This window comes from Silene latifolia, chromosome 1 (assembly GCF_048544455.1).
Source record: "Silene latifolia isolate original U9 population chromosome 1, ASM4854445v1, whole genome shotgun sequence".
Classification (NCBI taxonomy): Eukaryota; Viridiplantae; Streptophyta; class Magnoliopsida; order Caryophyllales; family Caryophyllaceae; genus Silene; species Silene latifolia.
Genome location: NC_133526.1, coordinates 152747372 through 152773338, shown reverse-complemented (window position 1 = coordinate 152773338; position 25967 = coordinate 152747372).

Below are 25967 nucleotides of genomic sequence, written 5' to 3'. Positions count from 1 at the left end.
GCACTAAAGAAAAAGATAAGAACAGCCTCAAGGTACTTAGTCTTCCCTTGAGGCGAAAGGACAAACAAAATAAAACAGATAAAAAGCGTCGCCTCCCTGGCAACGGCGCCAAAATTTGATACTGTCGTTATGTACCAAAAATAAATACCTAAGTTACTGCTAACAGAAGTCAGCGGCAAGTAGGGTCGATCTCCACAGGGAGGCTAAGTTGCTATCTATCTGTTTAACTCGGTCTGTCAGGGTGTCACAGAAATGGAGGATGAATTGATTGTGAACTAACTAAACTACTGAAACTAGAGGTAAGAGAAGGGAATAAAGGAAATTAAAAATAAGAGAAAGGAGTATGCTAAGAGTCGGTCCACCGTGGCAGCTATCAGATCTTAAAATATCGGGAATACTAAGGCGATTAGACTATTGATAAGAAGAGCTATGGTCGTCACCTTTCGGTCCTTAAACCGCCCTAGAGCGTAAACAGCTTAACTTTCGCCCTCACTGCAATACCCTATTGTAATTAAGCAAGCCTTCCCTTCCAATCTTTCGATCTAGGTCGGGGTTAACTAAATTTATGGTCTCCTGCATGCATTCATTCGACCGGATAACAGTTAAATTGCTTAATACAATTCTTATCGTAAGGCTAATCTATTTAATACAATTAAAGCATGCTACCACGGCTTCCCTAATCCTAACATACTACGGGGAATTAGCTATGCATAATTAAAAGGGAAACAAGAAATAAAGAAGAAGAAATAAACATAAATAAACAGTAAGAAAAGAGGAGAAAAAGTTAATACTGAATTATTGATCCGGAAATGAGAGAATAAAAGTAACAGTAGCAAAGATAGGGAGAAGAGTAACGTCTGGTGATCCTTCGATGATTACAAATGACAACCTTTACTCCTATTTATAAGAAAATAGGAGTAGGATTAAACCTACTGGCGGAATTAGAGCTTAAAAGCCCAACCCGTCAGCATAGCCACTCGATCGACTAACTAAATCACTCGATCGAGTGAACTTGAGTCGAAAACAACTCGATCGACCTAGAATAGTGCTCGATCGAGTTAGGCTATAAAGGAACTGGTCGATCGACTAAGCAAACAACTCGATCGACTGATTATTGCACCTAGAACCACTCGATCGAGTGGTAAAGTACTCGATCAAGTGGTTATTGACTTCAGCAGCTTAGAATTCTCGTTAGTTTGACTTTGACTTATCCTTTTAGCGCCCAAAACACCTTCACGCATCCCAAGACAGCAATATTTCCCGCTCCAAATCTACTCTTCCTCCAAATGCATGCTAAACGGACGGTAAATGACTTGATTTCACTACTTTTGGATTCATTCCTGCAAATAAGACAAAGTAACCCAAAGTAGCATATTCGGGGCATTTCGTAGCATAAAACCACGATAAAAGCATAGAAATACGTGCATAAAATAGGCTAAAAAGACTATATAAAATGCACGTATCAGTATGATCTTTTCAATCTTCTTTTTCCTCTTTATGTTAATGACTACGTGGCTTTATTTTGATTGATGCGGTATAACAATGTGAACTTAGGACTTGCATTTAGTTTATATGTCATATTAGTTGATAGAATCACTTGCATTAGAATGTATATAATAGTTGCATCATGGCATGTAGTTGCATTTAGATAAAACATTTTGAAAAGTGCCTAATCGAGAACTTTGACAAGAGCAACTAAGCCATTACAAATAATTTTTCAACTTAAGACTTTGCCAACTAGAATGATTGTAAAACACCCTAGATAGTGTCATACTAGTGTCTTTTGACCCATGACCCAAAGCCTAGTCAAGGGTTTGCATGTGAGTCACCTATCCAACCCCGTGATGCGATGTGGACTTGGTTAACTTGTCTAGGTAACCTTGATTGACCTTGTGGTAAGGCAACCCAAAAATACTTTCTATCAATAAGTTTGAAGTGCTCATTTCGAAAATTTTGTCATGTGGAAGTAATTTATTGCTAAGGAAACCTCAAATGTTATGAAATGTTGAGAAATTTAGTTGTTTTGGTGGAGGCGTACCACTTCGATTAGATTTGGAGAGGGATCTATTGAATTGGGCCCCCACACGGTTGTGAATTCGACCGCCCAGAGACAGAGTGACTATCACCCCGAAAAGCTATTGTCTAGAGGTTAACCGGTTGCCTAATAAGCGATTGGCGAAAGCAAAGGACACTAGCCCGGAAGGGACAAACCCCATCTTAAATTTTTGAAATGTGAAAGTTAAATGAGGACAATTTTGAATACTAGTCATATCCACTCTTGTTTATAACGATTTGAGCATTTCATTCCCCAAAAAGCCCTTTTGTCAAACCACTTTGGCCCTGTTCTTTTGGACTTAATTTCAGTTCTAATAAGTTGATTGATTCGATTCACTCCATTGATTGATTGATTGATTCAGCTCAATTCGATTGATTGATTCGATTCGATCGATTCGATTGATTGATTGATTCGAGTTCATATTAGTTTATTTCAACATTACTATTATTATTCTTATTGATATCATTATTATTTTTATATTAATGTATTTACTATTATTATTATTATTATTATTATATTATTATTTTTATATTTATTATATTATTATTATATTTATTAATAATTAATTCGTATTATTTATATTATTATATTTATATTTAAAACATTTATTATTATTATTATTATTATTATTATTATCATTATTATTATTATTATATCATATTTATTATTTTATTAATATATTTATTATTATTAATATTATTCATAACATATTTATTAATATTATTATATTTAATATTATTATATTAATAAGTTATTATTTAATATTTATTATTTTATTAATATACTCATTATTATTAATATTATTAATCACATATTTATTATTATTATTATTATTATATTTAATATTATTATGTTAATAAGTTATTATATTAGACCTATTATTATTATTATTATTTATTTTTTAGTTATTATTATTATTAATATATTATATTATTATTAATAATGTTATCATTTATATTACAAATATATTTTTATTACTATATTTATTATTATATTAATATTACTATTATTAGATTATATTAATATATTATTATTATTATTAATGAATAATATTATAATAATATTTATTATTATTATTGGTATTATTTTTATTATAATATTTATTATTATTATTATTATTATTATTATTATTATTGTTATTGTTATTATTATTATTATTATTATTATTATTATTAATATAATCTTTTTATTATTATTTCAGTTCAGTTCAGTTCAGCTCCATTAAGTTCAGTTCAGTTCAGTTCAGTTCAGTTCAGACAATTTCAGTCCAAAAGAACAGGGCCTTTGTCAAGCTTGGGACGATCCATGACCTTTACTTTTGTAGAGAATTCGAGACTTGTCATGTCATATGCTACTAGCATCATAGGGATCATCATTCCACCACCATCCGATCGCCCTTGACGAAAGCATTTGGAAATTGAGGACGAAAGTAGTCTAGTTTAACACCATTTGGAGGTGATTTACTGCCATCCTCTTAGCCTTAGTAATTTGGTGAACTAGTATTTGTGAAGGATTATATGCTCTTAAATTTGTTCTCTCTTGGTTGCCTCCGCCACTTGATGAGGAAGTAGCTATTCCTTTTGTAGATGCATCCATTATTTGATTTTGTGTGCTTAATGTTTGGATGTGTCGCCATTTTGGCAAGACCCACCTTGCCTTGCAAGAAGGCATCCTACCTCATGGTTGTCTTGTTGTGAGTTGAAGGGGTAGAGTGAAACCCGCTAATTGTCTCATATCGGCTATGTTATTAGGTTAGTTTAAATAATGGTCCTAGTCTTTGTCACCTCTTTACTCGGGATGATCAAAGGTTCGGTTTGGAGATATTTGATGTGACCATAATTAGCGCATATTTAGCCCTAGAATTAGCCTTGTTCCCATGCTTTTTAGTGCATATTTGGGTCATTTATTGTGTTTAGTTCTTTGTTTTGCACATTGTTTGAGATTTTGATCCCTTGGTAGGAAAGGAGTGCAAATCTTGCATTTTCATGGCAAAACGAGACTAAATTGATTAAATTCAATGACCAAGCATCAAGGAGAGACAAGATTAGAAGGCCTTTGTACATATGATAGTAGATGAGCAATGTTGAGAAAGGATCCTTGCATTCCCAAGGAAATCCCCAAGGATTTTGACACGTCTGTCGCGTACCTGTCAAAAATAACCAACTGGCTCTAACTAATATAGTTAGGGAAGTCGGGTTGAATCCACAGAGAGGTAGGAATTTGTCAGCTAAATCTAAGTTCGTCAAAGTAACCAAATTGGGGGTTTATAAATGTGATTTTCTAAACTAAAGAGAATAAGGAGAAGAGAATAAAAGGAGGAAATAAACAGATAGAGAAGAACAGCTAAGACAAACGGTTCACCATAATCATCCGGTCAAGTAATCTAGGTCTCAGGTCAATGCAAATACGGTCTAAGGGGTAGCGAACGTCACCTTTCGGTCCTTAATTCACCCTAAAGTGTAAACAGCTTAACTTTCGCCCTCACTGCAATACCCTATTGTTCGCTACTAGTCTCGCCTTTTCCAACCTTTCGGTCCAGGTCAAGGATCACTAGGAATTAAAGGTCTAATTGCGTCGACTCAATTAGAAAGATACATTTAAATGTAGCATTTAAACAACAAAGACTATACTAGCATTAACCAAATAAATCGATTACTATTCCCTCATGATTATGGATCCCCTATAGTCTTAGCATAAGAAAATTAGCTACTCATAACCATCGAATTAACAATAGTAATAATTAGATAATTTAAACTAGACATAATGATGAAACTAGTACGGATTCAATTAAAGCAATTATAATAATAACTGGAAGAGGGGAAGAATTAAAACAATAAATAAGATTAAGAATAAGAGTAGAATGATAATACCAATCGCAAAATCCAAATCCGTGTAGTAAAGTGTAAAGGAAGAGTAAATCCAAAGAACAGTCACCAGAACTAGAGTAAAACGAACGTGAGAGAAGAAGAAGGAGTAACGTAGTTCACTCCTTCAGTCTTATACTCAAAATCCATCCTAAAACCTAATCTATGGACTAATTACAAAAGCCCATAATATGATTAGCCGAAAAAAAGCTGTAAAAGGGTAAACCACTCGATCGAGTGGAAATATACCACTCGATCGAGTAACTATGCGTCCACCCAGTCGATCGAGTAGAAATAAACTACTCGATCGAGCTCTTCTTGCTAAAGCTCCTCGATTGACTCCTTAAACTGGTCGATCGACCAGTCTTGAGTATATAAAGCATTCGATCAAGTAGTAAACTACTCGATCGAGCTATATAGGCATGCTAGGCTTTGAATCGCCTTCCGAAACCAGCTCACGCGTCTTCCAAGTGTTAGATTTCCAAGCTCCAGCTCCTCATTCTCCATAAACGCATGCAAATGGGACGGATTAGGTTCGATTTAGCTCCTCTTCGGTCAATTCCTGCAAATTACAATAAACGGACCAAAGTAGAATATTCGGGGGTATTTGTAGCCAGATGCTACATAAAATGTACAGAAATGCGTGTAAAAATGAGGTGAAAACCTTATATAAAAGACAGGCATCAGATTTTATGAAGAAAAGGGAAGAAAAGAAGAAGAAACCATGCTGAGCTACAATCCGAGCGGATTGTCTTGAATCCGCCCGTCCTCCAAAAGCACAATCCGTGCGTCTTCCTTCAAAGATGCCCGGACAGCAGCCACAGAATCCACCCGGATTCCCCTGAAGACGCCCGTCTTCCCCTGCCTGAATCCGCCCGTCCCGACTCCAATACGCACGGATTCCAGTACAGCGAAATTTCGTCTTCTCCAAGCCAAAAAGAAAGAAGCCCTTCTTTCGAAAAATACCGGCTCCTCCCTGCTCAATCTAAAAAGTGTAATTACTAGTTTAGCCTTTAGTTAACCCTAATGCATCCACCTAATTTCCACTATAAATACCCCATTAGTCTAATTAGAAGAGCATGTTCTTCTTATCAATTATTAGAGTAGTTAATATCAATCAAATCTCTCTTTAATATTGCAATCAACCATTAATCAAGTTTTAATACAAGTTTTATTTCCTCAATCTCTCTTTTGTTCATCCTTTAGTTTGGGTAATTGAAGATTATTTGGGTTATTATTGGGAGATTGACAACCTCTCAATCAAGCATCAAGTACTTCTTTTATTCTTTGCTTTATTATTGGAATCATTAGTAGGTATAATTCTCTTAATCCCTTTTTAATTATTGTTAATTACTTTCATTTATTCATCATGTTTCCTTTTGTTGGTATGATTGACAACCTTGCTAGCATGATCAACATGATAATGAGTGAGTAGTGACCTAGCTAGGGTTAATGGGTAATTAGGGGAAACCAACATGGGGAATGATTCATGCTTAAATTAATATGCTTTCATGGTTTATTTGCTTGCTTGTTTTGATCTCAACTCATGCACATGTTATGTTTGATGAAATGTGAGCCTATGAATCCTTGCATTTTTTACCCATCACTTATCTTTTCAATGAGACTTGTAAGACATAAACCAACTCGAGTCTCATTAGACCATGCATGTTGTTGAGTAGGGAAGACTAAGTCGACTTGTAGGTGTTGTACAATCTAATCGATTCGGCTCCGGGACCCAAACTTTCCTAGGATTGTAAGATATAACCCAACTCAATCCATCACAACAATAATTGCCTGCTTATAATTTTAGAACATGTTGGTATGATCAATTCCCATGATTCCCCTATGACCCCATGACACCCTAGTGCTTTTTATCAATTGTTTACAACCCTTTTAATTCATCTTGCTTATTTACTTTCATTGCTATTTAGTTAGTGACCTTCTATATGAACCCAAATTGTGACACCCCTAAGACACCACTTGTTTCAATAGAAATCTCATCTCAATTCCCGTCCCTTGGGATCCGATCTTTACTTGCCTCTTTACTAATTGTAGAGTTGTTTGTGAAGCTATAAATTGTGTTTTGATTTGGACGTGACCCAACGACAACATCTATAAAATTGTGAACACGAAACGGACTGATCAAGCCCCTGTTACTGCGGTTATGAAGCTAGCCTTAATTCGTACCATGGCCCTCTCACTTTTGAACCGGTCACCTTGAGTGATATTGAAGAGTGGGGTAATTTAAAATGAATGTGTTTATTTTCTTCGGGAAAATCGGTTGTCTTGCGTTAATTCTTATCTTAAATATGGTCTCCGGTTATGAAGACGTAACCCTGATTTTTAAGGAGGATAGAATGTGATATTATTGCTAAAAGTGTTGGGAGATTAAGACCCAGGTTGGGTGATTAGATGGAGTATTTGATGAAAAAAAAAGCATGATTGTTAAATATTATTCAACAAGGATGAGAATGTTTTGAGATTATTTGACTATTACTTGATCAAATGTTGAATGTTAGATGAAACAGTATTATCGCGACTAGTGATATGCGGTTATGTGATCCCTAAACCATGCTAATTACTGTGTTTAGCAATACAGGTGTGTAGAGTGCGATATCAAGTAATGATAGTTTAGCATGGGTAGATTGCTTATGAGGGCATATGACTTAGTCGGGAGTGTACTAGTGCTGGAAACTGGAATTCTCTGAATTTTAGCTCTGTTTGTTTTGGCTGCCATTTATTTCCTGTAAATTATATATGGACGAAATGTTTATGAGTGATAACCCAGTGAGTCAGCGTTCTAATGTCATTGGTCTCATATTTAAAAGTTTTACAGTTTGGGAGAAATAAATATTTTAGTGGACAATGGTCCGAATATTCCTGTACAGTTACGTTTTCGTTCCATGTTTTTGTAAAATTTGTCATTTGAAACTTGCTTATTATTTAGGCATGATTCCAACTCCACTATTAAAAAGATTTTTATATGTTTCTAAATTGATATATAAGTCACGTTGCAAGATAATATTTAAACAACTTATAGTGATTTTTACAAGTTGACCTAAGATTCTGACAAGTTGCTGTAAAATTTCTGTTTCGACCAAGTAATTTGTAAAATTTATTATAAATTGATCCTATGAGCTTTAGCCTTGATTCTTTCTCTCATAAATTTTTAACTCTCTGTATTTTCTAAAAAGTATAAAATCTCAAGAGTTAGTTGAACGGTTATTTATTCGTGATTTTTGGAAATTACAGCATGATATATAACTTTTGTAAATGCAAGTTTTACGATAAATGTTTAAATAAAATTGTTTTGACATTGTGCGGACCTTGTTTATGAGTTCTAATGGTATGTTTACGTAATGTTGCTGGGAGAGAAGGGTAATTAGTATTCGTTAGGTGGATTGGGAGTTTTATCATTTATAAGTATTTAAGTTATTAGCTGTTTTAATAAAATATTAGTTCTGAAACTTCGGAACGAAGTTTATTTTTAGGAGGGTAGAATGTGACACCTCATGTTTTGATTTTATTTTGAGACACATTCCGTGTTTCGACTTTATTTTGTGATGCATTCTAATAAGTTGATATAGCTTGATAATAATAAATGGTTAATCATGCTGCAATAATCATAAGTTGGAATAGGTAATTGTTTATAGAGAATTTTATAGTATTCCTGGTCGAACTTCGGGACGAAGTTCATTTTAAGGGGGTAAGACTGTAATACCCCGTAATTTGATACGGAATTATATTAATAAGGTACGCATTTTATATAATTAAATTATAGTATTTATAATTAATAAAATGTGAATAAGAAGGAATAATATAATAAAATAATAATTTAATTCGGGAATATGTTATGGGCCATGTGGACCTAGGGATGTGTGCTCGGAATTTCCGAGTAGTGCTAATAATAATAATAATAATAATAATAATAATAATAATAATAATAATAATAATAATAATAATAATAATAATAATAATAATAATAATAATAATAATAATAATAATAATAATAATAATAATAATAATAATAATAATAATAATAATAATAATAATAATAATAATAATAATAATAATAATAATAATAATAATAATAATAATAATAATTGTATTTTATAATAGTTTTAATAATATGATAAGTATATAGTTTCCTAATTGCTTCCTTATACCCAATGACCTAACTATATATATTGACCTTATTCATTATAAAACACAAAAGTAATTCATATAAAGAGAGAAGAGAAGGAAGAATTAGCTAGGAGATCGTCACAAGGTAATTTTCTAATCGTCTCATAACATACTCGTCCTAAGACTAATATAACTCGTTAAATAGACAATCATTGACTGACCCGAGACCATGACCTTGACCCTGGACCACCAAGGTGTGACCGGAACCACCATTGACCACCGTTGACTGGCGGGAAGGGGTTTGTTATTAGGGTTTTTCGTTGGTAGTTGGGTGTGTTTGTATCATGGGTTATATGGGTTTTTGAACCTTGTTTCCAGTGACCTAGACCTGATCGGGACTAGGGTTGGCATATGGGTGAAGGGTCGACCGTCTTGGATGGTTGTGGGTGGTCAAGGGTGGCGCTTGGTGCGGTAGTTGGCCGGAAAACGCGAAACAGGGGAAGATGTTGGTGTTGGTGTGTAATCGTCTTGAGTTGATGGTCGTGACTCGTGTAGTTGGGTCTAGGGGTTGAGGTGACCACCCCTGGAACCACCGTGAGTTAGTGGTGACGAAGGTGGTGGCCAGAGGTGGTGTGGTGTCGTAATGAGGTGGTGTTGGGTTGTTGCTTGTTGTTATGCGGGTTGTTTTTTGTTGACTCATTGGTGGCAGCTAGGGCGTAGTATGGTGGCCGTATTTTGGTGGAGTTTCCGGTGATTAGTGGTGGTGGTCTGCAGTGGTGGTGGTGGTTGAATAGTGGTTGAAACCGTGTCTTTTATTTATGTTGCGTCGGGTTCATATAGTGTTGGTGTTGTTGGTGTTAGCTAGTAGGGCTCGCCTTGGCTGCCGTGTGGGGTGGTTGTTGCTGGTGCTAGGACCGTGTATTGGTGGTGGGCAGAGGAGGCTCATGGCGGGGATCGTTGGTGGACTGGGTGGTTGTCGGGTGTGAGGAATTTATGCGGTTTTGGGGGTTATGTCGTGTGTAATATGTAAGAGTGTAGTTTTGGGGTTTTATGAGGTGCGTAGTGTGAATATTGTAAGGCTCCTGATTAAATGGGGGTTTTATGAGGTGTGTAGTGTGAATATAATTTATAATTGAATAATGATTATATTTGTTAGTCCTATTTAGTTAGAAATGTCTAGCTAAAGGCTCCTGATTAAATGGGGGTGTTACAATCGTTATGTGTTTACTATTGTTCTTATGCATATTTGGGTGGATATATTGAATATGTTGGGTGAATAGGTTGGATGAATATGTTGGATGAATATGTTAAACGAATATGGTAGATGAATATGTGGTATGATGGATGTATTGGTGGAAAAAGATGAATAATCGTTGCATGATAATATGATTTATAATTAAGCATGTTGTATGATGGAAGTGATTTTATAATGTTGTTAAGCTAGTAACATGTGAATAGGGGACTTAATGTTATATATTTGTGATTTTGGTTACGTAAAGTTATAGAATAAAAACATGTGGGTAATACATTATTGGTAAGTTGAATACTATATGATCAAGATGGATATTATTTTTTGGCTTTTGTAGATAGTAACATGTGATTCGGAATACTGGTTTTATGAGTATTGAGTTTTTTTGTTTACTTTGTTGTTGTTTAAGTTGTTTGGAATAAAGAATCAAGTAGTTATGTTGTCCGATTATAGAGAAGTTGTCTTTAAACTGTTATAACTTGAGATGTATAAGTGATATTTATGTGATTCCACTTGGAGGTGATAGCTTGTTCTTTTATGAATCTAACGATAAGTTACATGCCCAAAATGACCAAGAAACGAGTGAGATATGACCGTTTTACAAAAAATTGGACAGTGTTGAGAAATGCGTAGGGTACTCGATCGAGTAGGCCTTACTCGATCGAATGCACCCCTTGTTACTCGATCGAGTACCCCTTACTCGATCGAGTAGCCCTGGTAATTTATTATACGTGGTTCTGACCTTTACTTACTCGATCGAGTAGGCTGTACTCGATCTAGTGACCCCTATTTTGGGTCATATGGTTATCTTTTGACTTCGTCACATATTATGTTTAATTCAAAGGTGTTATTTTGCTTCTATGCATTGTTTCACGTATGTATTGGTTCTGATGCGTAAGTTACCAGATCTTATGATGTAATCAGTAACACCTTATGATGGGTATGAGTTTGGTGGGGAGGACATGAGTTATACGTGGTTGTGATGGATAGTAGAAAAAGAAAAGGGAGGTTAATAAGCTTATTGAGGCATAAAGCATGTTTTGTGAGATGTGGTGAGTGATATGATTGCGAGTTTAAGTAATGTGAGGTAAGTGTATATGGGCAAGAGGTGATGTAAGTGTAATGAACGTGAGAATGAAAAGGATGAGATGAGAGATACGAATAGTGGCAAATTGGAATGTGTAAGGATTTATGGGAGGAGATGGTTAGGAGTGTGTTGGTTAAGGATATATGTGATGAAAGGTCGTTATAGAGGTATGGAAACGAATGGTGTATAGTGAGATCGAGTTATGCTGCGATGTGTAGGTAGTGGTCGAGTTTGGGAATTTGTATCATCAAAGGTGAAACTAGTGTGTGATTTCCTTGGGCAACTAACGGTATGAAATGTGTTTTGGTTTCTAGAAGCGAAAAAAAATCCACAGTAAGAAAGAGTGAGATGGTACCAATATGAAATAAAGGGATTTGAATTTTAGAGCAATAAGAAGGTAACCGGAGCACTAAAGAGTTAGGTAGAAGGAATAATGAGTTGAATTATTAATTGATTTTGTCGAGTTTAAAAAAAAAAAGAATGAGGGGAGTAAACTAGGAGAATGTTGACCGAAGTTATGCGATATAGAAGTAAGGAATCGTCGAGATGTATGCTACTATCATGAGGATGTGAGTTAATTGTTATATAAGAGTTTCAGGACAACATGTTAACCATGAGTTTCGAGGAAATAAGGGGAGTAAAAGTTGGTAGAGTATTTGCACGATATGAGATTTTGGTGGTGAGTTAGGTGACGATACAATTAAGGATATAATTGGAATGAATGTTGAGGTAATCTTGTTGATGGATCTGATGTTCGATATTTACGATGTTAACCGAAGATGGGAAAGGAACCATGATATTTAGAGGTGAGTGTAAGAGATTTGTTATACGAACGGTGGTGGTGTTGTGGTTTGTCACTAGTGGTTAAGGGTGATGATAAGTAGGAAAGATAGCCATTCTAAAGAGGTTGATTTTGTAGAGACCAAATTGATATGTATGGTTGTGAGGGAGTATAAGATGTGGTTATAGGAGGCGGTTGCTAGTAGTTGAGTATTAGTGGTATGGTGACTTCTGTTAGGAGGTGATAGTTATGCGAATGAGAGAATGTGTTATGAAGGGCATGCGAGTTTAAGCTCGGGCGATAGATAACCTTTATCAAGTGGTAACTTACGTTATCTGGATTAACTAGTTGGATGTGATTACGAGTCTATGATGTGTATAAAAGTTTGTGTGAGGTTCTAACCTCACGAGAAGTGGTATGGCATGATAGTCATAAAGTTGTTATTTGAATGTTCTGTAATATATGTTGGGTACGGTAACCTAATGGAATGATATTCAAAAGTGATAGTTTGGGTGATCTGGCATGGCTAGTTATACTTGTACATGTATTCATGATATATGTTTATTCCGTGTAATAGTATGGGTGATATTCATAAGGTTAGTGTCTGTTTATTCCGTATGATATGTTGCGTTGTGATTTAGTAGCGAGGTTTTGAAGGAAGTTTTCTTGTAAAGAAATTTATACTGAGTCAGTATCTATGGGATGGTATAAGTGGCGATGACTATCGATGTCGTTGTTGTGCCTCGGGTGGCGATCTGGGCATGGTACTTCGTGTTGTGATGCGGGTATTTTCGCGCTTCGGTGCGGCTGTTGGTGGCGGTGTTGCGATGCCGTCATCAGTTGTGTTGGAGTAGACAGGATACTTATGAGACGAGTTTTCGAAAGTGTATTGCAATTATATAGATTGTTGTTTTGTTTACTGCTGTTTCCTGTGAGTTTTGGTTTGGACATATAGACCGTTGTTTCGTTTATTGATGTTTCTTACCAGTTTCGGCTCGGGAGTGAGGGTAGAGTATGAGATGGAAGAAAGTTGTGTATGTGGTCGTTGTTGTCATGGTATAGTGATATTCTGTAATGGGACACAGTTGTGAGAGGTTGTTAGAGCACTTTTGATCTTGTTTTTAGATGAGACATTGGTGGACATAGTTGTGGCAAGATAATTATGGAAATATATGGGGTACTGAACTGGAAACTACATGTGGTTTTAAGCTTTTATTGGGACAGTGAATATAGAGTGTTGGGAATTGGTATCATGTTAAGTCATGGATGAATTTTGCGGTAATAAAAGAAAAGAAATTGAGGATCTAGAGTGAGTGTGTGTAACAATTGTGGATCGTGAGTTATGATTATGCAGAGAAGTGCATGCATAGAGGAGTATGTCGTTTTGGTGGTAATGTGGAAGAATTGGAGTATTGATTATGGTAAGGATTTTGTGGTATAGGTTAGGTGGTGTGCCGAATGAATTGAGAAATGAAGACTGTTAGAGGAATAGAGACCTGGATATAGGAATAGTTGTAGGTGTTGAGGTTATAGTCGGTTATCGTTGACATGCGGTGGTGATGAGGATTTTGGGAAGTATAGCAAAGGATTTAGTATTAGTGAGTTACGAGGACGTAACATTTATCTTAAGGGGAGTAGGATGCGACAAAGAGAGTTTAATGGTTGTACATGTTGCAGTAGATTTGGAAGTTTGACTCTTGATGGAGAATAAAGAATGGATTAGTATTTTGGTTGATATTGTTAAAAGGTCATGGTCGTGCTTGTAGTACTGCGATGTTTAGGAATGGGAGAATACTTCGATAGTGATGACAGTTGGATGATGATGTTTATGAGTGTGAGTAAACTTCGAGGACGAAGCTCTTTTTAAGGGCGGCAGAATGTAACATTCTGTTTGATGTTTATGAGTATCTTGCTGATGGATTTTTATGAGTGGATAATATGTTAGTGAGACGAAACTAGCTGCGTCGGTGGATGGTATTTGGAAGTGTATGGAGTTAGTGTCGATAGACTATAATGTGGTGGTTGCGATATCGTGAGCCATGTTGTGGAGGTAGGTTGTTTTGAGTCCGCATGAGTTGTGGTTGAGGTTTTGTTTTGAGTCTTTGTTGCGTTGTTGCGTCATGGTCGAGTGGGTATGTTTGTTTTTTAAGTATGGGTTGAACTTCGGGGACGAAGTTCTTTTTAAGGAGGGAAGACTGTAATACTACGGTTTTCTATATCTTTGGGTACTCTATCGAGTGGGCTTACTCTGTCGAGTAAGTATGTTTTTACGCAAAACAGTAGTTTGCCTGTTGGGTACTCGATCGAGTACCAGTGACACTCGATCGAGTAAGGGGCACTCGATCGACTAAGTCACTTACTCGATTGAGTAAGTGGGTTATTTTAGCCGGGTTTTGTTAATAACGCGTGATTAGTATTTAAGGGTTCCGTCACCCTTCTTAATCAGTTTTTAGCTTTTCTAAAACCTTTCAAGAGAAAAAGACGTTACGTAGCTTTCTTTCATCGCGTTATTAGCAAATCCCAAGGGCTAAGATCGTCGGATTGTCTTGTTCTTTACACCGTTGAGTTTGTCGCGTTAAGGGAGGAGGATTCGTAGAGGAACATTACTGAGTAGCTGCGTGTGACGGTCTTTTGGTTGCTTTTTCCTGGTAAGGTTTCCCTACTCGGTTATTGTTTACAAGGTATTGTTGATGGTTTATCATTGTTGTGATTTGTATGATAATGGAATTGGTAATTATTGTTGTGTAATGCGGTTGGTTGTGATTGTTTGTCTGTGGTTCGCGAGGTGCGCCCTCGGCTGAGTGGAGTCATTTGCGGGAGTGGCTTCACGCCCTTTATTCGCCCTCTGTGGAACCCGCCGTAGAGGGGATGTGCACATTTAGGAACATGGGTTGTCGCTCGGATGAGATGAGTGGGGCTTAGGTGGGAACGGCTGCGGTCCCCCACTGGCGGTGTGGAATACTTGTTGCGATGGGTATTCTGGCAGGACTACACACTTTAGTGTGTAGTCAGATGTGTGGAGTTATAATGGAGATTGGATGATTGTTGCATTGTTTTGTTATATTGTTTTATGTAAACAGTAACTGACCCCGGTTTAAATGTTTTGAAAACGGTGGTGATCCATTCGGGGACGATGAGCAGCTATTGAGCAGGTATGAGTTGATGCGCATGAGATAGCTGGGTTGAGTTGCCACTAGATGTCTAGAAGTCTTCCGCTGTGTCATAAACATTCTTTTACTTTAGTTGGTTTGACATGTTTGGGAAAAGTTGTATTTACTTTATCAGTTTTGGTTTTGGACTTGTATCACTTTAAATTCATTTATTAAAGCACGTTTCTTTATTGTCTATTTGATATACATTGCCTCGGGTAACCGAGATGGTAGTATTCCCATGCCTTAAGTGGTCCTGGTAAGGCACTTGGAGTGTAGGGGTGTTCCAAATCCTCTTTTTCACAAAATTTGCAAGAGCAGGTTGAGTCGTGCGTCCCGGAGTCGGGTCGCCCGACTTGGTGTTTGAGTCGCTTGACCTGGGCTTAGCACGCCCAAATTTTAATACAGCGAAAAAGTTGTCTTTTAATATGCCGGCAGGGACATGGGTCCTCAGGTTAAATCGCACAGATTTCAGTCCAGTGAATAAATTTTCCCTGAAATGCATAAAGAGACGCTCGACTTGGAGCTGGTCCGCCCGTCCTGAGTCTCGCGTCGCCCGACCTTTGCTTAGGACGCCCTGATTTTCATCCAGTGCAAAAATCCATATTCTAGCCTTGCTCCAGCTCCCACGAGCTGAGCCAACCTCGTGGGGATCCTCCTTTTTGCTCTTCTATGGCTTCTTTTTCCTTGAATGAGTGATATAGGCTCTACCTTAGTCTAGGCAAAAGCTTCCCCTCACTTTGAATGTCGAATCCTTCACACATCACACTAGATTAGTAACCCTCCCTCACTGACACTCATGTAAAAAATTGTAGTTAAAGCAAGAAATTAAAATGTAATGCAATGAAGTTAAAATGCAAGTAAGTAGGTTAGTATATTTACAAGTGGTGGTTTAGGGAGGACTCCACCAAACTCTCCTCTATTTCAATACTAGGTCATGGTGGGAGACGCTCAAGGCGAGTAACCCCAACCTCTCCTACAAAAGCTCATTCATAGTAAGGTTTGATACGTTGACCATTGACTTTGAACCGATTCCCATCTTCCGACATTATCTCAAAGTCTCCATAATTTCAAACATTTGTGATTATAAAGGGACCCGTCCATCGTGAGTTCAAATTTCTGGGGAAGAGTCGATATCGACAGTTGAGTAGAAGGACTTTATCTCCTTTGTGCAAGGCCTTTTGATTGATTCTCTTATCATGAAGAAATTTTGTCCGTTCCTTGTAGATCCTTGCATTTTCATAAGAGTGAAGCCGGAATTCCTCCAATTCATCAATTTGCAAGATCCTCTTCTCGCCACTTAGCTTGAGATCAAGATTGAGAGTCTTGATTGCCCAAAAAGCCTTGCACTCTAATTCAAGTGGCAAGTGACAAGCCTTTCCATAGACCAATTTGTAAGTTGACGTTCCTATGAGTGTCTTATAAGCCGTCCTATAAGCCCAAAGGGAGTCATAAAGCTTCATGCTCCAATCCTTACGAGTCCTATTGACAACCTTCTCAAGAATTTGTTTGATCTCTCTATTTAAGACTTCGACTTGACCGCTTGTTTGAGGATGATATCCCAAGCCGGTCCTATATTGAACACCATACTTTGTCAAGAGAGATGAAAGTTTCTTCTTATGGAAATGTGATCCACCATCACTAATAATCGCTCTAGGAACTCCAAATCCTGAGAAAATTACTTTCTTTATGAGCTTGGTCACCGTCTTTGCATCATCGGTTGGGGTAGCAATTGCTTCCACTCACTTGGACATGTAATCAACTGCAACTAGAATGTATTTGTTGCCTTGACATGATACAAAGGGACCTTGGTAATCAATTCCCCAAACATCAAAAATTTCAACTTCCAAAATGCCTCGTCGTGGCATCTCATTTCTCCAAGATATGTTGCCAGTTCTTTGGCATGGGTCACAATGGAGGATGAATTCTATAGGATCTTCAAACATGGTAGGCCAATAGAAGCCCGATTGTAAAACTTTGGCAATTGTTCTTCTTGCTCCATGATGTCCTCTATAGGGGGATGAGTGACAACATTCCAAACCCCTTGTACTTCCCATTGTGGGACACACTTATGATAAAGGTCATCACTACATGCTTTTTAGAGGTTGGGATCATCCTAAAATTATCTCTTCACTTCAAATAAGAACCTCTTTCGTTGGTTGTAGTTCAATTTTGGAGGAAGAACTCCTCCCACAATGTAGTTTGCAAAATCGGCAAACCATGGTGTTGTATGTCTCTCAAGTTGTGTGTTGATGGCCATTAGAACATCACCGGGAAAGGAATCAAGGATGGGTGTATCTTCATCTTTGTTGTCAAATCGAATTTTTGACAAGTGATCCGCTACTACATTTTCGACTCATTTCTTGTCCCTTATCTCTAAGTCAAACTCTTGGAGTAACAATATCCACCTCAACAAGCGTGGCTTTGACTCTTTCTTCACCAAGAGATGTCTAAGAGCACGGTGGTCCGAAAATACAATAACCTTTGATCCAAGTAGGTAGGAGCGGAATTTGTCCAAACCATACACTATAGCAAGAAGTTCCTTTTCCGTGGTATCATAGTTGACTTGTGATGCATCAAGGGTGTTGCTTATATAATAGACGGCATGTAAAGTTTTCCCAACTCGTTGGCCAAGAACTACACCAACGGCATAGTTGCTTGCATCACACATTATCTCAAAAGGTAACTCCCAATGTGGGGGTTGAATGTTTGGTGCCGAAATTAGAGCCTCTTTGATCCTATCAAAAGTTTCAACGCACTGATTAGTAAATTGGAACGAGGCATCCTTGAGCAAAAGTTGAGTGAGGGGTTTTGCACTCTTGGAAAAATCTTTTATGAATCGTCGGTAAAACCCCGCATGACCGAGAAAACTCCGCACCCCTTTGATATTCACGGGTGATGGTAGTTTCTCTATCACTTCAACTTTGGCTTTGTCAACTTCGATGCCCTTTTCCGTAATCAAATGACCTAAGACAATGCCTTCATTGACCATGAAATGACACTTTTCTCAATTTAGCACAAGACTAACATTTTCATACTTTTGCAAGACAAGAGATAGATTATGCAAACAAGAATCAAAGTCTTTTCCATAAACACTAAAATCATCCATTAAAACTTCCATAATGGTTTCTAAGTAATCAGAAAAGACACTCATTATGCAACGTTGAAAGGTAGCGGGACATTGCATAGCCCGAAGGGCATTCTCCTATATGCGAATGTTCCATATGGGCAAGTGAAGGTGGTCTTATGTTGGTCATCCGGGTGTATCGGGATTTGGAAGAATCCCGAGTACCTGTCAAGGTAGCAAAAGAATTTGTTAGAGCCAAGCCTCTCAAGCATTTGATCAATGAATGGAAGGGGGAAATGGTCTTTTGTTGTTGCGGAATTCAACTTATGAAGAGTCGATCAATAGCCGAAATACTCAAGAGGGGCGGGGGAATTGAGGATTTAAAAACTTAGCCAACTTTTTCGATTGCAAGTAATTAATTATTTAAAGTTTATTGATTAAACTTTAACTAATCAATTAATTAACGAATTAAAACAAAGTATAAACAAAAAAGAAACAAATGAAAGAGAGACACACGGATTTTTGAAGTGGTTCAGTTTCACAAATCAAAACCTACGTCCACTATTCTCGATTAATAAACTTAGTACATTTCTACGAATTACAAATTTACTAACCCAACTCGTACAACTAACCCTAGTTGTAACTCAAGTGAGTATCGTTAAATACTCGAGAGACTAACTTACGCTAATAAGAAAGCACTAATGATTCTACTAAAATTTCACGTTAATGAACGAGTAAGAAATCAATTAAGCACTATTATATTATAATGATAATGAAAGAACGAATGCACAAGTATAAAACACATGCCCTTTTCGAAAATAACAAAACGGTTTTTGCTGTAAAACACAGTTGTTTCTTTTTTAAAATAAAATCAAAATTATGCTCAAAGGTCTTACTTTTGAATGTAGCAAAGAGTAAAGTATTTATAGCAAAAGAGGAAGCATGGCACTCGGTTTCATCAAAACCCTAGAGGCCGAAATAATAGATATGTAAACAAATCATATCTAGTTATTTCTTTCATTAAAATCTTAGGAGATAATAGAGAATAACTAAAAGATAATTTTATCAATTATTCTCCTATTATCTTTTCCTTAAATCTTAAGATATGATAAGATTTTCCATAACAAAAATATCCTTATCATATATAACCATATCATGCTAAATATAAGAGATATGTTATGATAATCTTAGAGAATAAAATCTTAACAATAATCAACTTATATTATATGTCTGCACGAGAACCACACGGCTCATATGGCTTATTTTTCGTGAAAACCTAGCATGACAATAGGTTAGATTTAGGGTTTAAGAGTAGATAGTATTAGAAACCCTAATTAGTAATATGACTCAACTCATAAGTTGATTCAATGTAATTACTAATTATAAGCTTAAAATAAAATCACGCTTAATATGAATATGGGCTTCCTTGTTAAATAAATACTTTTTTGCTAAAACATTCAAAAGAGACAAAAATATTTTTCAAAAACAAATTGAAAACATTTTAGTCGCCTATTATGTAAACTTGACATCTCAATGTTATAGTATAAGAGCTATAACATTGAGCTCTTATATAAGCAATGTTATTACTGTAAGGCTATAACTTGACTAATTTAAGAAGTACATTCTCACGTCACCATTACGAGATAATCACCTACGCTATGCTAATCTTCTTAGGAGATCTTTGAATGTAGGCTACTTCGTCATTCAAGATTGATCAATCTTTAAATGAGCTTCATCTTCTCATGAATGCTTGAATAATTCTTCAATATCTTGTAATATCTTGATCCGTGATTGAGGGCTTGATCACAATATGGTCTTGTATACTTTCATCACAATTCTTTAAGCTTTGCAAATAATAAGTCTAATCTGAAGGGACTAAACAAAAAAATTACGCGCAACGAGTATATAAAATGTAAAGCACTCTTGACATCATCAAAACATAAACATATATATCTACATGGTTCAACAACTTACGATAATCAATATACATTCACCAACCGGTGATCTTCCTTGTGGGTATTAGCTCGTTCTTGTTATTTTTCACCACCGTGGTACCTCCTTTCTTGGGTACCACTTGAACGGGGCTGACCCACAAGGAATCCAATATAGGGTAGATGATTCCCGCGTCAAGCAATTTCATAACCTCCGCTTTTACAATTTCTTGCATGTGGGGGTTTAGTCTCATTTTTCCTTGGATGGTAGGTCTATGGTCTTCCTCCAGATGAATCCTATGCATGACAAAGTCGAGGCTTATTCCCTTATGGTCATCTAGACTATACCTTATAGCCTTTTCATGTTCTTTCAACACATCAAGCAAACTTTTCAATTTACTATCATCAAATTTTTCATTGACAATCACGGGTTTGGTTTTAGACTCATCAAGGTAAGCATACTTCAAATTAGGGGGAATAGGTTTTAGAGTTGGTGTTTGTACCTCACTTTATACCTTTGATGGTTCATTAGGAACATCTATGGTTGCTTGTTCTTCCTTGGTGGGTTGTGATGCTTCCTTGAGAATGTTATTTATCCGCATGGATTGCTCATAGGTGAGCTCTTTGTTGGCTAGAGTGGCTTCAAGGAGGTCTACTTCCAATGCCCAATGTACACCGTTGGCCTCACTTGCTTCCAAGGCCTCCAATGTTTCCAAAGGGTCTTTGATGAGGGTAGAACTCGCATGGTCCTCTACACAACAATCTCTAAGATCCATATTGCAAAGTAAACTAAGAGAAAAAGGTGAGAAATACCTTGAGGAAATGCCCTTCCTCAAGGCAAAGAAAGACACAACTAAAAACAATTAATGATAACACTTCAATTGAACACCGTCCTTGGCAAGGACTTCATTTTTGGTACGGTTCAAAACTTTGTCGTCTAAGCTAAACAACCAAAATAATATTTATAAACTAAACAAACTACTCTTAGTAGAGTGGTATGTAAAGGTCGGATCCCAAAGGACAGGTATTGAATTAAGTTATCAATTGCAAGTATCTATGTCTTAGGGTGTCACAATTTAATTTGGGTTGAGATGAGTGTCTAAACTACTAAGCAAGCGAAAAGTTAAAAAGGGATGTAAACAATTAATAAAAGCACTAGGGTGTCATGGGTTCATAGGGGATTCATGGTGGTGATCATACAAACATGGCTACTGATCGTGAGCTTGTCGTTGTACACCCAATCAAAACACATTTATAATTCTCAACAAACAACTAGTTAGTGGTTAAGTCGAGGTCGATCCATGGGACGGTGTGCTTCGGGTTCTAAGTCTATCTATCTCAATTTATGCTAGTGTCACAATTGATTTGAGTTTGTAGTTGGTGAGTCTAAACTAATGCAAGTAATAAAGTAAAACAAGCAATAAAAGAAAGGATGTAAACAAATGATTAAAAGTGCTAGGATGTCATGGGTTCATAGGGGATTCATGGGAGTTAATCATACAAACATGTTCACAAAGTCGCAAGCAATTAATGTTGAAGAGGAACCGAGTTAGTTTATGTCTTACGGTTCTTAGGAAGAGTTGGGTCCCGGAGCCGAATCAATTAGATTGTACAACACCTACAAGTCGACTTACTTTCCTCCTAATCACTTCTATGCATGGTCTAACAATAATCGAGTTGGTTTATATCTTACAAGTCAAGTTGAATAGATAAGAGATGGTTGTAAATGTAAGGATTCATAGGCTTAGCATTTTATCAAACATAACATGTGCATAGGTTGACATCACAACAAGCAAGCAAATTAATTATGAAAACATATTAGATTAAGCATGACTATTCCCCATGTTGGTTTCCCATAATTACCCATTAATCCTAGCTAAAGGAAACTACTCACTCATTATCATGGAAAACATGTCATTAATGGTGTCAATCAGTACAACAAGTTTAAACATGATAAGAGCTTAAGGAAATAAACAATAAAGAGTAAAGAGTAAAGGAATTATACCAACTTGAGATGATCTAAATAATAAAGCTAGAATAATAGAAGAAACTTGATTGATTGATGAAGAGTTGTCAATTCTCCAATAATAATGTAATACCCACCCTTTTAGGGACCCTTTGACCATCGTTGACTGACTTTGGGAGCGGGAGTAGTCTTAGGAAAGTATGCCAAAACCATCTTGGGGTGCGTGTTAGGAGTGGTACTCGATAGAGTAGAGGCTACTCGATCGAGTAGCTAGGTTACTCGATCGAGTAGGGGGCTACTCGATCGAGTATGTTGGGTACTCGATCGAGTACCTAGTTTTCAGCGAGGGTTTTATATCGCGTTTTGTTAAATCCGCATATCACTTCCGCCACTTTCCTTCTATCTTTCAGTCACCTCTTTCCCTTCCCTTCACCTCAAAACCTCCATGGAAACCTTTGTGAAGATCCTTGTGCCTTAGGAGAGCGTCTCTTGAGTCGGGTAGCGGTCTTTTGCTGAGTTTCTCCCTATAGGTATGTCATAATCATCATCCGTGTCCTTGTTCTTCATAGTTAGGGTTTGCTTGTTAGTAATCTAGAATTGTATTCTGGTTATAGGCGTTGCTCGATCGCGTGACATGTTATCTGTCGGCATGGATTGGTTGCGATGGCTTAAAGGTAGGTTCGCCTACTCAGTTTCTGTAGATCGTCTAGTGTGTCGGTCTTTGTGATAGTATTGTGATTGTTTGACATAGTAATTGTATTGTGATGATTGTGATTGTGGTTGTGACTGCTGTCTGTGGTTCTCGAGGCGTGTCCTCGGCTGAGTGGGGTCACTTGCGGGAGTGGCTTCACGCCCTAGTTTCGCCCTCCGTGGAACCCGCCACGGGAGGGGATGTGCACATTAATGGACACGTTTATCGCTCGGTATGATGAGCGGGGATTTGGTGGGTACGGTGCGGTCCCCCATGGCGGATCGGGTCCAGTGGACGGTCGATGATGAGAGATTGGTTGGATTGTTGTGATTGCGTGTGCGAGACCGATAGCATCGTATTGTGTTGTTAGTTGTAGTTGTTATTGCTGCGTCTTATCTCGATCATCGACCTTGTGTGGTTGTTTGTTTGTTATGTGTCCGCCGTGATCCCTTATGGTGAGCGATCGGTCTTAGCAGTGTTGATGTTGTTGATGGTCGGAGTCCGGGCGGGGATGAGTCCTCACGAGATATGGCGGTCATAGTGATTAGTCTTTGAGTTGTACCTTTATATCGTATTTTGGTTTAAATCGCCTGTAATATAACTTAATAGTTCTTTTATCGACGTTTGGTTATTGCTATCCTCGGGCAACCGAGATGGTAACGCCCTTATATCCTAAGGACGGCCTAGTTAAGGCTCCCCGAATATGGGGTGTTACAAAGTGGTATCGAGCGACGATTTTGGAACCTGTAACAAATGAACATAATGAACGTAGGGAGTCTAATAAAATGAACCTGGTGTATGTGTAATGGGAGCCCTAGCTGATGCTAGATTTTGGGTGAGTAGGCGCCCTCATTTCAAAATCTTGGCCCCATGATACTTAAGCCAGTCACGTGGTATGGGAATGTGGAGTCCGTGTGTATGTGTGTGATGTGTATGTTAAGTGTGCCGGAGCTACCTCCGGTTAAATCTTTGTTAGAATTAATAGGGGTGTGATATTGATAATTGGGCCGTGTATGGTAATTGTTGATGAGATTATTGAAGTTCTTTGAATGATTAGTGGGCTTATACGATGGTTATGAGATATGTGACGAAAATTTACGAAATAATGATGCGTGAGGATGTGGAGCTGAATGTCGTGATATGAAGAGTGAACATGTGGGTGTTTGCTATAAGTTAATGATGACGGTAGTCATATACGAGTTTATAAATCCTACCGTAAGTGCTATGATGATAGTTATAGTATAGTTGAGATATAATTCAAGACATAGCATATAGTAATGCGTTTATGCCTTACTTGTTGGTTGATATTTTTCCGCTGCGTAATATTTAATTCGTGCAGAATGAATTGTTTATGATAGAATGTAAAACATGATTGAATAATTTGTTTGAAAAAAATATGTATTTATGTGGTACGTGAAAGAAAGAAAGAAATAATGTTAATTATACGCTTCAAATTGAAGTAAACACGAGTTTATTAGTAACATGTAAAGCAAGTTTAAGTGTATTATGATGGCAGGATTATGTTTAGAAATGATTCGAGTTGGGCAATTTGTATGGCATGATGTAATGTATGCTTTATTAATGATGGTAATGCGTTAGCAAGTTCAATAATTAGTGCCGAATTCCGAACTTAGTTTGGACTCGACACGTGGTGTTGTTTTGCAGGTATTTTCGATTTACTTCGTACTTCTGACCGAGTACTTAACTATACTTGACCGAGTGCGAGTGTTTACTTGACCGAGTAGACCTTACTCGATCTAGTTAGGAGGCTATGGCGTCGGGATGTGGGGAAATTTCCTACGGATACTCGACGAAATAGCTCCTACTCGATCAAGTAGGATGGTACTCGATCGAGTATCCAAGATACTCGATCGAGTAGGGTGGTACTCGATCGAGTACCCCAGGCACTCAATCGAGTAGGTTACTGTACAGTGATTCCTATGGGTTTCTTAAAACCCCTAATCTTTCTATTTCTTCTTCTTCTTTCCCTATATTTCGACACACCTAAACCTAATCTTCTCTCAAATTCCTTATTTCCTCTCAAACTTTCTCATACTCTTGGGTTAGTGGTGATTCTTGGGTTAATTTCTTTGCTTAATTTCGTTTCTTTACTTTGTTAATCAATCAAGGTATGCTTTCCTTCCTAATTTATGCGATTTATTGCTTTGAATGTGTTAGAATGGTGAAACAATCTGAAATTTTCGGTTCACATGGGTAGGTTGTTGTTTTTGATGGTTGAAATATGATTCACATGCCTCCTTTTCATGCTTGTTGGTGACTAATTGCTGTAAATTAGATTAGAAATTGCAAAATTTGAAATCGAAATTTCTAGGGTTTCCAAAATTGAAATTGATTTTTGGTTGTTTTACAATGGTTAGATGGTAGAATTGAGCCTTAAGTATTGTTTATATCATGTTGGAGGATAGATTTTGATGATTTTACCCTTAGAAAGTTGCCTTAAAACTCCGTCTTAAAAGTGCCTCAAATGGAAATTCGTGATTTATAATTGAAAATTGATGTTGTAATTGACATCATAAGTATGAGTTGAACTTCAATATGAAAATAGAAACAATAATTGATGAAAATATGCCAAAATTATCACAGCTGTAAAGACCGTCTGAAAATTCTAATTGAGTTGTTGTTCATAATATTGAAGGGTGATAATGATATGTTCTAAGTTATTCTTGTCCATGAACTAGTAAGAATGCCTCACATGTGATTAGAAGTGTGTTTGGAACAACCTTTAGAAGCATGCTAGGATATTCGAATTTGTTGAGCATATGTAATCACCATGATAATTTCTCTCACAACTATGGCTTATGAGTAGTAATAATATGAGCTTGTATGTCAAAATTTGGAAACGGTTGACGAATGTATGTACATAGTGTGATATTCAAGGTTAATAGCATGAATTATGTGCTTCACATGTCAAATTGTTGGTGAAATTGTGTACTTAGCTGAGCATGTTAAGATCGAATTACATGAAGTAGATGTTTGCATG